The sequence below is a fragment of the Oncorhynchus mykiss genome, chromosome 22, assembly GCF_057628025.1.
Source record: "Oncorhynchus mykiss isolate SJ-2025 chromosome 22, ASM5762802v1, whole genome shotgun sequence".
Taxonomy (NCBI): Eukaryota; Metazoa; Chordata; class Actinopteri; order Salmoniformes; family Salmonidae; genus Oncorhynchus; species Oncorhynchus mykiss.
Window position 1 is genome coordinate 56,688,288 of NC_143043.1, and position 16,319 is coordinate 56,704,606.

Below are 16,319 nucleotides of genomic sequence, written 5' to 3' on the forward strand. Positions count from 1 at the left end.
TAACTACCTACTACATTCAATACATTTAGATTTAGTTAATTACCTAATACGTTCAATACATTTAGATTTAGTTAATTACCTACTACGTTCAATACATTTAGATTTAGTTAACTACCTACTACATTCAATACATTTAGATTTAGTTAATTACCTAATACGTTCAATACATTTAGATTTAGTTAATTACCTACTACATTCAATACATTTAGATTTAGTTAACTACCTACTACATTCAATACATTTAGATTTAGTTAATTACCTAATACGTTCAATACATTTAGATTTAGTTAATTACCTACTACGTTCAATACATTTAGATTTAGTTAATTACCTAATACGTTCAATACATTTAGATTTAGTTAATTACCTACTACATTCAATACATTTAGATTTAGTTAACTACCTACTACATTCAATACATTTAGATTTAGTTAATTACCTAATACGTTCAATACATTTAGATTTAGTTAATTACCTACTACATTCAATACATTTAGATTTAGTTAATTACCTACTACATTCAATACATTTAGATTTAGTTAATTACCTACTACATTCAATACATTTAGATTTAGTTAACTACCTACTACATTCAATACATTTAGATTTAGTTAATTACCTAATACATTCAATACATTTAGATTTAGTTAATTACCTACTACATTCAATACATTTAGATTTAGTTAACTACCTACTACATTCAATACATTTAGATTTAGTTAACTACCTACTACGTTCAATACATTTAGATTTAGTTAATTACCTACTACATTCAATACATTTAGATTTAGTTAATTACCTACTACATTCAATACATTTAGATTTAGTTAATTACCTACTACATTCAATACATTTAGATTTAGTTAATTACCTACTACATTCAATACATTTAGATTTAGTTAATTACCTACTACATTCAACACATTTAGATTTAGTTAATTACCTACTACATTCAACACATTTAGATTTAGTTAATTACCTACTACATTCAATACATTTAGATTTAGTTAATTACCTACTACATTCAATACATTTAGATTTAGTTAACTACCTACTACGTTCAATACATTTAGATTTAGTTAATTACCTACTACATTCAATACATTTAGATTTAGTTAATTACCTACTACATTCAATACATTTAGATTTAGTTAACTACCTACTACATTCAATACATTTAGATTTAGTTAATTACCTACTACATTCAATACATTTAGATTTAGTTAATTACCTACTACATTCAATACATTTAGATTTAGTTAATTACCTACTACATTCAATACATTTAGATTTAGTTAATTACCTACTACATTCAACACATTTAGATTTAGTTAATTACCTACTACATTCAACACATTTAGATTTAGTTAATTACCTACTACATTCAATACATTTAGATTTAGTTAATTACCTAATACATTCAATACATTTAGATTTAGTTAACTACCTACTACGTTCAATACATTTAGATTTAGTTAATTACCTACTACATTCAATACATTTAGATTTAGTTAATTACCTACTACGTTCAATACATTTAGATTTAGTTAATTACCTACTACATTCAATACATTTAGATTTAGTTAATTACCTACTACATTCAATACATTTAGATTTAGTTAACTACCTACTACATTCAATACATTTAGATTTAGTTAACTACCTACTACATTCAATACATTTAGATTTAGTTAACTACCTACTACATTCAATACATTTAGATTTAGTTAATTACCTAATACGTTCAATACATTTAGATTTAGTTAATTACCTACTACATTCAATACATTTAGATTTAGTTAATTACCTACTACATTCAATACATTTAGATTTAGTTAATTACCTACTACGTTCAATACATTTAGATTTAGTTAATTACCTACTACATTCAATACATTTAGATTTAGTTAATTACCTACTACATTCAATACATTTAGATTTAGTTAACTACCTACTACATTCAATACATTTAGATTTAGTTAACTACCTACTACATTCAATACATTTAGATTTAGTTAATTACCTACTACATTCAATACATTTAGATTTAGTTAATTACCTACTACATTCAATACATTTAGATTTAGTTAATTACCTACTACATTCAATACATTTAGATTTAGTTAATTACCTACTATATTCAATACATTTAGATTTAGTTAATTACCTACTACATTCAATACATTTAGATTTAGTTAACTACCTACTACATTCAATACATTTAGATTTAGTTAATTACCTACTACGTTCAATACATTTAGATTTAGTTAATTACCTACTACATTCAATACATTTAGATTTAGTTAACTACCTACTACATTCAATACATTTAGATTTAGTTAATTACCTACTACATTCAATACATTTAGATTTAGTTAATTACCTACTACATTCAATACATTTAGATTTAGTTAATTACCTACTACATTCAATACATTTAGATTTAGTTAATTACCTACTACATTCAATACATTTAGATTTAGTTAATTACCTACTACGTTCAATACATTTAGATTTAGTTAATTACCTACTACATTCAATACATTTAGATTTAGTTAATTACCTACTACATTCAATACATTTAGATTTAGTTAATTACCTACTACATTCAATACATTTAGATTTAGTTAACTACCTACTACATTCAATACATTTAGATTTAGTTAATTACCTACTACATTCAATACATTTAGATTTAGTTAATTACCTACTACATTCAATACATTTAGATTTAGTTAATTACCTACTACATTCAATACATTTAGATTTAGTTAATTACCTACTACATTCAATACATTTAGATTTAGTTAATTACCTACTACGTTCAATACATTTAGATTTAGTTAATTACCTACTACATTCAATACATTTAGATTTAGTTAATTACCTACTACATTCAATACATTTAGATTTAGTTAATTACCTACTACATTCAATACATTTAGATTTAGTTAACTACCTACTACATTCAATACATTTAGATTTAGTTAATTACCTACTACATTCAATACATTTAGATTTAGTTAATTACCTACTACATTCAATACATTTAGATTTAGTTAATTACCTACTACATTCAATACATTTAGATTTAGTTAATTACCTACTACATTCAATACATTTAGATTTAGTTAATTACCTACTACATTCAATACATTTAGATTTAGTTAATTACCTACTACATTCAATACATTTAGATTTAGTTAATTACCTAATACATTCAATACATTTAGATGTAGTTAATTACCTACTACATTCAATACATTTAGATTTAGTTAATTACCTAATACGTTCAATACATTTAGATTTAGTTAATTACCTACTACATTCAATACATTTAGATTTAGTTAATTACCTACTACATTCAATACATTTAGATTTAGTTAACTACCTACTACATTCAATACATTTAGATTTAGTTAATTACCTACTACATTCAATACATTTAGATTTAGTTAATTACCTACTACATTCAACACATTTAGATTTAGTTAATTACCTACTACATTCAACACATTTAGATTTAGTTAACTACCTAATACATTCAATACATTTAGATTTAGTTAACTACCTACTACATTCAATACATTTAGATTTAGTTAACTACCTACTACATTCAATACATTTAGATTTAGTTAATTACCTACTACATTCAATACATTTAGATTTAGTTAATTACCTACTACATTCAATACATTTAGATTTAGTTAACTACCTACTACATTCAATACATTTAGATTTAGTTAACTACCTAATACATTCAATACATTTAGATTTAGTTAATTACCTAATACATTCAATACATTTAGATTTAGTTAATTACCTACTACATTCAATACATTTAGATTTAGTTAATTACCTACTACATTCAATACATTTAGATTTAGTTAATTACCTACTACATTCAATACATTTAGATTTAGTTAATTACCTACTACATTCAATACATTTAGATGTAGTTAATTACCTACTACATTCAATACATTTAGATTTAGTTAATTACCTAATACGTTCAATACATTTAGATTTAGTTAATTACCTACTACATTCAATACATTTAGATTTAGTTAATTACCTACTACATTCAATACATTTAGATTTAGTTAACTACCTACTACATTCAATACATTTAGATTTAGTTAATTACCTACTACATTCAATACATTTAGATTTAGTTAATTACCTACTACATTCAATACATTTAGATTTAGTTAACTACCTACTACATTCAATACATTTAGATTTAGTTAATTACCTACTACATTCAATACATTTAGATTTAGTTAACTACCTAATACATTCAATACATTTAGATTTAGTTAATTACCTACTACATTCAATACATTTAGATTTAGTTAACTACCTACTACATTCAATACATTTAGATTTAGTTAATTACCTACTACATTCAATACATTTAGATTTAGTTAACTACCTACTACATTCAATACATTTAGATTTAGTTAATTACCTACTACATTCAATACATTTAGATTTAGTTAACTACCTACTACATTCAATACATTTAGATTTAGTTAATTACCTACTACATTCAATACATTTAGATTTAGTTAATTACCTACTATATTCAATACATTTAGATTTAGTTAACTACCTACTACATTCAATACATTTAGATTTAGTTAATTACCTACTACATTCAATACATTTAGATGTAGTTAATTACCTACTACATTCAATACATTTAGATTTAGTTAACTACCTACTACATTCAATACATTTAGATTTAGTTAACTACCTACTACATTCAATACATTTAGATTTAGTTAACTACCTACTACATTCAATACATTTAGATTTAGTTAATTACCTACTACATTCAATACATTTAGATTTAGTTAATTACCTACTACATTCAATACATTTAGATGTAGTTAATTACCTACTACATTCAATACATTTAGATTTAGTTAATTACCTAATACGTTCAATACATTTAGATTTAGTTAACTACCTACTACATTCAATACATTTAGATTTAGTTAATTACCTACTACATTCAATACATTTAGATTTAGTTAACTACCTACTACATTCAATACATTTAGATTTAGTTAATTACCTACTACATTCAATACATTTAGATTTAGTTAATTACCTACTACATTCAATACATTTAGATTTAGTTAATTACCTACTACATTCAATACATTTAGATTTAGTTAATTACCTAATACATTCAATACATTTAGATTTAGTTAACTACCTACTACATTCAATACATTTAGATTTAGTTAATTACCTACTACATTCAATACATTTAGATTTAGTTAACTACCTACTACATTCAATACATTTAGATTTAGTTAATTACCTACTACGTTCAATACATTTAGATTTAGTTAATTACCTACTACATTCAATACATTTAGATTTAGTTAATTACCTACTACATTCAATACATTTAGATTTAGTTAACTACCTACTACATTCAATACATTTAGATTTAGTTAATTACCTACTACATTCAATACATTTAGATTTAGTTAATTACCTACTACATTCAACACATTTAGATTTAGTTAATTACCTACTACATTCAATACATTTAGATTTAGTTAACTACCTACTACATTCAATACATTTAGATTTAGTTAACTACCTACTACATTCAATACATTTAGATGTAGTTAACTACCTACTACATTCAATACATTTAGATTTAGTTAATTACCTACTACATTCAATACATTTAGATTTAGTTAATTACCTACTACATTCAATACATTTAGATTTAGTTAATTACCTACTACGTTCAATACATTTAGATTTAGTTAATTACCTACTACATTCAATACATTTAGATTTAGTTAATTACCTAATACATTCAATACATTTAGATTTAGTTAATTACCTACTACATTCAATACATTTAGATTTAGTTAATTACCTACTACATTCAATACATTTAGATTTAGTTAACTACCTACTACATTCAATACATTTAGATTTAGTTAATTACCTACTACATTCAATACATTTAGATTTAGTTAATTACCTACTACATTCAATACATTTAGATTTAGTTAATTACCTACTACATTCAATACATTTAGATTTAGTTAATTACCTACTACATTCAATACATTTAGATTTAGTTAATTACCTACTACATTCAATACATTTAGATTTAGTTAATTACCTAATACATTCAATACATTTAGATTTAGTTAATTACCTAATACATTCAATACATTTAGATTTAGTTAATTACCTACTACATTCAATACATTTAGATTTAGTTAATTACCTACTACATTCAATACATTTAGATTTAGTTAATTACCTACTACATTCAATACATTTAGATTTAGTTAATTACCTACTACATTCAATACATTTAGATTTAGTTAATTACCTACTACATTCAATACATTTAGATTTAGTTAATTACCTACTACATTCAATACATTTAGATTTAGTTAATTACCTACTACATTCAATACATTTAGATTTAGTTAACTACCTACTACATTCAATACATTTAGATTTAGTTAATTACCTACTACATTCAATACATTTAGATTTAGTTAATTACCTACTACATTCAATACATTTAGATTTAGTTAATTACCTACTACATTCAATACATTTAGATTTAGTTAATTACCTACTACATTCAATACATTTAGATTTAGTTAATTACCTACTACATTCAATACATTTAGATTTAGTTAATTACCTACTACATTCAACACATTTAGATTTAGTTAATTACCTACTACATTCAATACATTTAGATTTAGTTAATTACCTACTACATTCAATACATTTAGATTTAGTTAATTACCTACTACATTCAACACATTTAGATTTAGTTAATTACCTAATACATTCAATACATTTAGATTTAGTTAATTACCTACTACATTCAATACATTTAGATTTAGTTAATTACCTACTACATTCAATACATTTAGATTTAGTTAATTACCTACTACATTCAATACATTTAGATTTAGTTAATTACCTAATACATTCAACACATTTAGATTTAGTTAACTACCTACTACATTCAATACATTTTTGAATATTGTTGAATTCTGTGATTACGTCTGTGTTCTCCGCAACGCAGATTTTATAGGGCCCTTTGATAGGCTAGATCCAACACAGCTATATATAACTATAGATCCAACCACACAGCTTTATATAACTATAGATCCAACAACACAGCTTTATATAACTATAGATCCAACCACACAGCTATATATAACTATAGATCCAACCACACAGCTATTTATAACTATAGAACCTACAACACAGCTATATATAACTATAGATCCAACCACACAGCTATATATAACTATAGATCCTACAACACAGCTATATATAACTATAGATCCTACAACACAGCTACATATAACTATAGATCCTACAACACAGCTATATATAACTATAGATCCAACCACACAGCTATATATAACTATAGACCCAACCACACAGCTTTATATAACTTTAGATCCATCTATTTTCTGAAGTGAACCAGGCCCTCCTGCAGCAAAGCACCCACACATCATGATGCTGCCACCCCCGTGCTTCACGGCCAGGTAGGCTACTTTGTAGTTAACATTTCATTGACAAGGTTTTGGGGAAAACTTTTCCATCTCTACCAGGTAACATTAGCATCATCGCTAACAGCTACACAAAGTGTAGACATATGTGTGCACAGCACCGCACACACAACGTTTATGAGCTTAGTAGGTAGAACATTTCAGGTAGCCTTCCACAAGCTTCCCACAATAAGTTGGGTGAATTTAGGCCCATTCTTCCTGACAGAGCTGGTGTAACTGAGTCAGGTTTGTAGGCCTCCTTGCTTACACACACTTTTTCAGTTCTGCCCACAAATGTTCAACAGGATTGACGTCAGGGCTTTGTGATGGCCACTCCAATACCTTGACTTTGTTGTCCTTTGTTGTCCTTGTTGCCATTTTGCAACAACTTTGGATGTATGCTTGGGGTCATTGTCCATTTGGAAGACCCATTTGCGACCAAGCTTTAACTTCCTGACTGAAGTCTTGTGATGTTGCGTCAATATATCCACATAATTTTCCTACCTCATGATGCCATCTATTTTCTGAAGTGAACCAGTCCCTCTTGCAGCAAGCACCCCCACAACATGATGCTGCCACCCCCACAACATGATGCTGCCACCCCCGTGCTTCACGGTTGGGATGGTGTTTTTCGGCTTGAAAGCCTCCCCCTTTTTCCTCCAAACATAACGATGGTCATTATGGCCAAACAGTTCTATTTTTGTTTCATCAGAACAGAGGACATTTCTCCAAATAGTACGATCTTTGTCCCCATGTGCAGTTAGAAACCGTAGTCTGGCTTTTTGATGGCGGATTTGGAGCAGTGGCTTCTTCCTTGCTGAGCATCCTTTCAGGTCATGTCGATATAGGACTCGTTTTACTGTGGATATAGATACTTTTGTACCTGTTTCCTCCAGCATATTCACAAGGTCCTTTGCTGTTGTTCTGGGATTGACTTGCACTTTTCGCAAAGTACGTTCATCTCTAGGAGACAGAACACGTCTCCTTCCTGAACGGTATGACGGCTGCATGGTCCCATGGTGTTTATACTTCCGTACTATTGTTTGTACAGATGAACGTGATACCTTCAGGCAATTGGAAATTGCTCCCAAGGATGAAGCAGACTTGTGGAGATCTACAATTTTTATACTGAGGTCTTGGCTGATTTCTTTTATTTTCCCAGGATGTCATGCAAAGAGGCACTGAGTTTGAAGGTAGCCCTTGAAATACATCCACAGGTACACCTCCAATTGACTCAAATTATGTCAATTAACCTATCAGAAACACAACCCAAACAAGCCTTCTTTAACACAGCGCGTATCCAACCAGGAAGGCAGCCGCACCAATGTGTCGGAGGAAACACCGTGCACCTGGCGACCTGGTTAGCGTGCACTGCGCCCCGCCACAGGAGTTGCTGGTGCCCGATGAGACAAGGATGTCCCTACCGGCCAAACCCTCCCTAACCCGGATGACGCTAGGTCAATTGTGCGTCGCCCCACGAACCTCCCGGTCGCAGACGGTTGCGACAGAGCCTGGGCGCGAACCCAGAGTCTTTGGTGGCACAGCTAGCACTGCAATGCAGCCCTAGATGCGCCACCCGGGAGGCCCTAAAGTAGATGTTCTGACCAACTTGCAAAAACTATAGTTTGTTAACAAGAAATTTGTGTTGATAAAAAAGGTTTTAATGACTCCAACCAAAGTGTATGTAAACTTCTAACTTCAACTGTATATCCATCCTGCCCTACCTTTCTAAAGTCGTTTTAAAGACAAGTTAACAAACAGATCAGTGACCATCTCGAATCCCACCGTACCTTCTCCGCTATGCAATCTGGTTTCCGAGCTGGTCATGGTTGCACCTCAGCCACGCTCAAGGTCCTAAACGATATCATAACCGCCATCGATAAAAGACAGTGCAGGAGTCTTCATCGACCTGGCCAAGGTTTTCAACTATGTCAACCACTGCATTCTTATCGGCAGACTCAATAGACTTAGCTTCTCAAATGATTGCCTCGCCTGGACCACCAACACCTTCTCAGATAGAGTTCAGTGTGTCAAATCGGAGGGCCTGTTGTCCAGACCTCTGGCAGTCTCTATGGGAGTACCAGAGGGTTCAATTCTCGGGCCGACTCTCTTCTCTGTATACATCAATGATGTCGCTCTTGCTGCTGGTGATTCTCTGATCCACCTCTACGCAGACGACACCATTCTGTATACCTCTGGCCCTTCTTTGGACACTGAGCTAACTAACCTCCAGACGAGCTTCAATGTCATACAACTCTCCTTCCGTGGCCTCCAACTGCTCTTAAATGCAAGTAAAACTAAATGCATGCTCTTCAACCGTTTGCTGCCCGCACCCTCCTGCTCGACGAGCATCACTACTCTGGACGATTCTGACTTAGAATATGAGGACAACTACAAATACCTAGGTGTCTGGTTAGACTGTAAACTCTCCTTCCAGACTCACATTAAGCATCTCCAATCCAAAATGTAAATCTAGAATCAGCTTCCTATTTCACTTCAAAGCATCCTTCACTCATGCTGCCAAACATACCCTCGTAAAACTGACTATCCTACCGATCCTTGACTTCGGCGATGTCATTTACAAAATAGCCTCCAATACTCTACTCAGCAAATTGGATGCAGTCTATCACAGTGCCATCTGTTTTGTCACCAAAGCCCCATATACTACCCACAACCGCGACCTGTATGCGCTCATTGGCTGGCCCTCACTACATATTCGTTGCCAAACCCACTGGCTCCAGGTCATCTATAAGTCTAAGGATTTGCCTCTATTTGGGTCCTGTCCCCTCTATCCTATCCTTGATGAGCTGTGCCTGGTTTCCTCCTGACATTGCGCTTTGCATTCAAGCCAAGAGTTAGTTATATTTTAGTCTGGTTTACTCCAGACATTGTGCTTTGCCTTCAGGCCAAATAGCTACATTTTTGTCTCATCAGACGACAGAATCTTTTGCCTTTTTACTCCAGGCGTTATGCCATGTGCCTTTTTCTCATGAGTGGGCATCTCTCCCATGAAGCCCAGATTGATGAAATGCTATAGAAACTGTTGTCCTTCTGGCAGGTTATCCTCAGACAAGGACATTTTTAGAAATTTTGGGGAATGTATAAAAAAAAAAAAACTGAAATATCATATTGACATAAGTATTCAGAGCCTTTACTCAGTACTTTGTTGAAGCACCTTTGGCAGCGATTACAGCCTCGTGTCTTCTTGGGTATGACTCTACAAGCTTGGCACACCTGTATTTGGGGAGTTCCTCCCATTCTTCTCTGCAGATCCTCTCAAGCTCCATCAGGTTTGGAGTTTCGCTGCACAGCTATTTTCAGATATATATTTTTTTATTTATTTTTTATTTTTTTATTTTACCTTTCTTTAACTAGGCAAGTCAGTTAAGAACAAATTCTTATTTTCAATGACGGCCTAGGAACAGTGGGTAAACTGCCTTGTTCAGGGGCAGAATTACATATTTTTACCTTGTCAGCTCGGGGATTCGATCTTGCAACCTTTCAGTTACCAATGCTCTAACCACTTTCCGTCCGATGTTCGATCGGGTTTAAGTTCAGACTCTGGCTGGGCCACTCAAGGACATTCAGAGACTTGTCACGAAGCCACTCCTGCGTTGTCTTGGCTGTGTGCTTAGGGTCGTTGTCCTGTTGGAAGGTGAACCTTCACCCCAGTCTGAGGTCCTGAGCGCTATGGAGCAGGTTTTCATCAAGGATCTCTCTGTACTTTGCTCCGTTTATCGTTCACTCGATCCTGACCAGTCTCCCAGTCCCTGCCACTGAAAAACATCCTCACAGCATGGTGCTGCCACCACCATGCTTCACCGTAGGGATGGTGCCAGGTTTCCTCCAGACATGACCCTTGGCATTTAGGCCAAAGAGTTCAATCTTGATTTCATCAGACCAGAGAATATTGTTTCTCATGGTCAGAGTCCTCAGGTGCCTTTTAGCAAACTCCAAGCAGGTTGTCATGAGCCTTTTACTGAGGGGGTTCCGTCTGGCGTCTCTACCATAAAGGCCTAATTGGTGGAGTGCTGCAGAGATGGTGGTCCTTCTGGAAAGTTCTCCCATCTCCACAGAGGAACTCTGGAGCTCTGTCAGAGTGACCAACAGGTTCTTGGTCACCTCTCTGACCAAGGCCCTTTAATTTGGCCGGGCGTCCAGCTGAGAGTCTTGGTGGTTCCAAACTTTGGTTCCAAACTTCTTCCATTTAAGAATGATGGAGGCCACTGTGTTTTTGGCGACCTTCAATTCTGCAGACATTTTTTGGTACCCTTCCCCATCTCTGTGCCTCGACACAAGCCTGTCTCAGAGCTCTACAGACAATTCCTTCGACCTCATGGCTTGGTTTTTGCTCTGACATGCACTGTCAACTGTGGGAGCTTAAATAGGCAGGTGTGTGCCTTTCCAAATCATGTCCAATCAATTGAATTTACCACAGGTGGACTCCAATCAAGTTGTAGAAACATCTCAAGGATGATCAATGGAAACAGGATGCAGCAGAGCTCAATTTAGAGTCTCATAGCAAAGGGTCTGAATACCTAAGGTTTTATTATACATTTTTTAATACATTTGCAAACATTTCTAAAAAACAGTTTAGCTTTTTCTTTATGGGGTATTGTGATGTCATTATGGGGTATTGTGATGTCATTATGGGGTATTGTGATGTCATTATGGGGTATTGTGATGTCATTATGGGGTATTGTGATGTCATTATGGGGTATTGTGATGTCATTATGGGGTATTGTGATGTCATTATGGGGTATTGTGATGTCATTATGGGGTATTGTGATGTCATTATGGGGTATTGTGATGTCTTTATGGGGTATTGTGTGTAGATTGATGAGGGATATTATTTATTTAATCCATTTTAGAATAAGGCTGTAACGTAACAAAATGACCCTTTGGAGTTAGAAACCTCTTTTGCGACATGGCAGGATTGACCTTGCGACCTGGCAGGATTGACCTTACTTCCTGTTTCTGAATCAACAGTCATTTCATAAGAGATGAAACAGAATCCATTGGGGGATTTCATGGGTTTCTCATAGTTGTTATATACGTGGTTGTAATATAGCTGTAATACAGTTCATGAGTTTTATAGAGTATCTTTAGTCTGTTCTAGGTTCCTGGAGTACGGTGAATATAAAGGCCATCTATATGGGACCAGTATTGATGCTGTCAAAGACGTGATAGACAGTGGAAGGATGTGTGTTATTGACACTGAGCCACATGTAAGTTATGTTCCTTTACTCCTGTATCTATAGGAAGGTTTTTACCCATATCACAGCAGGAAAAAGGATTCATTGTGGATTTGTTTATTTGTTTACACTAAACAGTAATGACAACTTTATAATGGGTTGGTTTATAATTAAGTTACTAATAGAGTTGAAGTCGGAAGTTTACGTACACCTTAGCCAAATACATTTAAACTCAGTTTTTCACAATTCCTGACATTTAATCCCAGTAAAAATTCCCTGTTTTAGGTCAGTTAGGATCACCACTTTATTTTAAGAATGTGAAATGTCAGAATAATAGTAGAGAGAGTGATTTATTTCAGCTTTTATTTCTTTCATCACATTCCCAGTGGGTCAGAAGTTTGTGTGCAGATTGAAGGGGATTATTTTTATTTTTTATTGAATCCATTGTATAATAAGGCTGTAATGTAACAAAATGTGGAAAAGGTCAAGGGGTCTGAATACTTTCTGAATGCCCTGTATCTATTACAGGTACTTAGTTTTCATAGTTGTATTAGTACTTGTAGCAGTAGCTTTTATTCGTTGTAGGCTTATTAGTAAAACCACTGTTTAATGCTGTTACTGTACGTTTTCATTTATTATTATAATAATACAGACTTACTCTATATCTTAATGAATTAAGTCACTGAGCTAATGACCGCCAGCCAGGCTGTGTGTCTCTGGCTGTCCTCTCCTATCGTGGACACAAACTAGCTTTAATGGGCAAACATCACATTTCAGGGGAATAGACGTGTCTTCTCCTCCTCCATGGTTAAATCACCAGATTAAACGAGAGGGAAGAGATAGGATGATGAATGTGAATGGCAATAGCTTTGGTCACTAGTAGTGCTCTACATAGGGAATAGGGCTCTGGTCTAAAGTAGTGCACTATATAGGGAATAGGGCTCTGGTCTATAGTAGTGCACTATATAGAGAATAGGACTCTGGTCTAAAGTAGTGCACTATATAGGGAATAGGGCTCTGGTCACTAGTAGTGCTCTATATAGGGAATAGGGCTCTGGTCACTATTAGTGCTCTATATAGGGAATAGGGCTATGGTCTATAGTAGTGCACTATATAGGGAATAGGACTCTGGTCTAAAGTAGTGCACTATATAGGGAATAGGACTCTGGTCACTAGTAGTGCACTATATAGGGAATAGGGCTATGATCTATAGTAGTGCACTATATGGTCACTAGTAGTGCTCTATATAGGGAATAGGGCTCTGGTCTAAAGTAGTGCTCTATATAGGGAATAGGGCTCTGGTCTAAGGTAGTGCACTATATAGGGAATAGGGTTCTAGTCTAAAGTAGTGCACTATATAGGGAATAGGGTTCTAGTCTAAAGTAGTGCACTATATAGGGAATAGGGTTATTGTCTAAAGTAGTGCACTTATATAGGGAATCAAACCAGCAGACTATTTAGGATGCAGAAGTGACTCTGTATTTACATGGAGCAGAGCAGAGAAGGGAAGGGCAGGGCAGGGGAGGGGAGGGGAGGGGAGGGGAGGGGAGGGGAGGGGAGGGGAGGGGAGGGTGGGGGGGAGGGGAGGGGAGCTTTCCTACTGACTCAGACACAACCATTGATTCCTCAGGACTCCCATTTCTCACGGTATTACTTCTGTTAGACTCCATCAGGCAGTATTACTCAGTAGTGTTGTTCTGTTAGACTCCATCAGGCAGTATTACTCAGTAGTGTTGTTCTGTTAGACTCCATCAGGCAGTATTACTCAGTAGTGTTGTTCTGTTAGACTCCATCAGGCAGTATTACTCAGTAGTGTTGTTCTGTTAGACTCCATCAGGCAGTATTACTCAGTAGTGTTGTTCTGTTAGACTCCATCAGGCAGTGTGTCTCAGTAGTGTTGTTCTGTTAGACTCCATCAGGCGGTGTGTCTCATTAGTGTTGTTGGGGAGTGACAGAGAGAGTGCAGGGAGAAACGGAGGGAGAAGCGGAGCCAGGTTCTGTGTGGAGGCCGCCAGTACCCTCCAGGCTCTCCCGTCTGTCTCTCCTGCTTTCGCTCTCTCTCTGCAGCAACTCTAAGGAGACGGGCATTGTGCTGCCAAGCAGACTCCCCGGGTAGGTCTATAGAAACCCAGCATAAAGCTACCACACTGACCCTCACACCGAAAAGAACCAGCACACAGCCCTCCACAATGAGTTCTACCTGGCTAGGATACTCACCTGAACCAAGAAGTCCCACTAAATATGCGGAATCAGAGGCTGATGTAAACAGACCAATACAAATCATGATGTCAGAGGCTGATGTAAACAGACCAATACACATCATGACATCAGAGGCTGATGTGAACAGACCAATACAAATCATGATGTCAGAGGCTGATGTAAACAGACCAATACACATCATGACATCAGAGGCTGATGTGAACAGACCAATACACATCATGACATCAGAGGCTGATGTGAACAGACCAATACACATCATGACATCAGAGGCTGATGTGAACAGACCAATACACATCATGACATCAGAGGCTGATGTAAACAGACCAATACACATCATGACATCAGAGGCTGATGTAAACAGACCAATACAAATCATGACATCAGAGGCTGATGTATTGTTAACAGAACAATACACAGCTCATGCTAATCAGAACAACATAACAGTCTCTCAGTCTTGGTTATAAATAGTAACAGAGACAGACAGGATGTAATCGGAACAATGAGACAGAGGACACAGTAACATGGTGAGACATCGCTCTCTATTCTTCCACTGAATACCCCCCCCCCCCCCCCGTCTCCTTCGGCTGTTATTTGACCTAACCCTCACTCAATGGTTTTATAACGGCTGCAAAGATTGTCGTCGCTGAGCCAAATGTTTCGGCAGTTAGTCACACTGATATGATAATACCATCTTATAGCTTTTTCGCTGAGCAGAATGGCTTTACAGAGAGGCTGGGCGGAGGGTCAGGGGTTAGAGGTTAAGTGTCAGGGGTTATGGTACTTACATAGCTGTGCAGAGGTGGGGCTGGGCGGAGGGTCAGGGGTTATGGTACTTACATAGCTGTGCAGAGGTGGGGCTGGGTGGAGGGTCAGGGGTTATGGTACTTACATAGCTGTGCAGAGGTGGGGCTGGGCGGAGGGTCAGGGGTTATGGTACTTACATAGCTGTGCAGAGGTGGGGCTGGGCGGAGGGTCAGGGGTTATGGTACTTACATAGCTGTGCAGAGGTGGGGCTGGGCGGAGGGTCAGGGGTTATGGTACTTACATAGCTGTGCAGAGGTGGGGCTGGGCGGAGGTTCAGGGGTTATGGTACTTACATAGCTGTGCAGAGGTGGGGCTGGGCGGAGTGTCAGGGGTTATGGTACTTACATAGCTGTGCAGAGGTGGGGCTGGGTGGAGGGTCAGGGGTTATGGTACTTACATAGCTGTGCAGAGGTGGGGCTGGGCGGAGGGTCAGGGGTTATGGTACTTACATAGCTGTGCAGAGGTGGGGCTGGGTGGAGGGTCAGGGGTTATGGTACTTACATAGCTGTGCAGAGGTGGGGCTGGGTGG

The 16,319-nt window shown here is 35.3% G+C and overlaps 1 protein-coding gene across 2 annotated transcripts in view; it reads right to left on the minus strand.

The window, feature by feature from the left end:
* Positions 1 to 16,319, minus strand: part of bmpr2b (bone morphogenetic protein receptor type 2b) — a 176,755-nt gene that overhangs the window by 89,329 nt on the left and 71,107 nt on the right. The gene's annotated exons all lie outside the window — the stretch shown is intronic.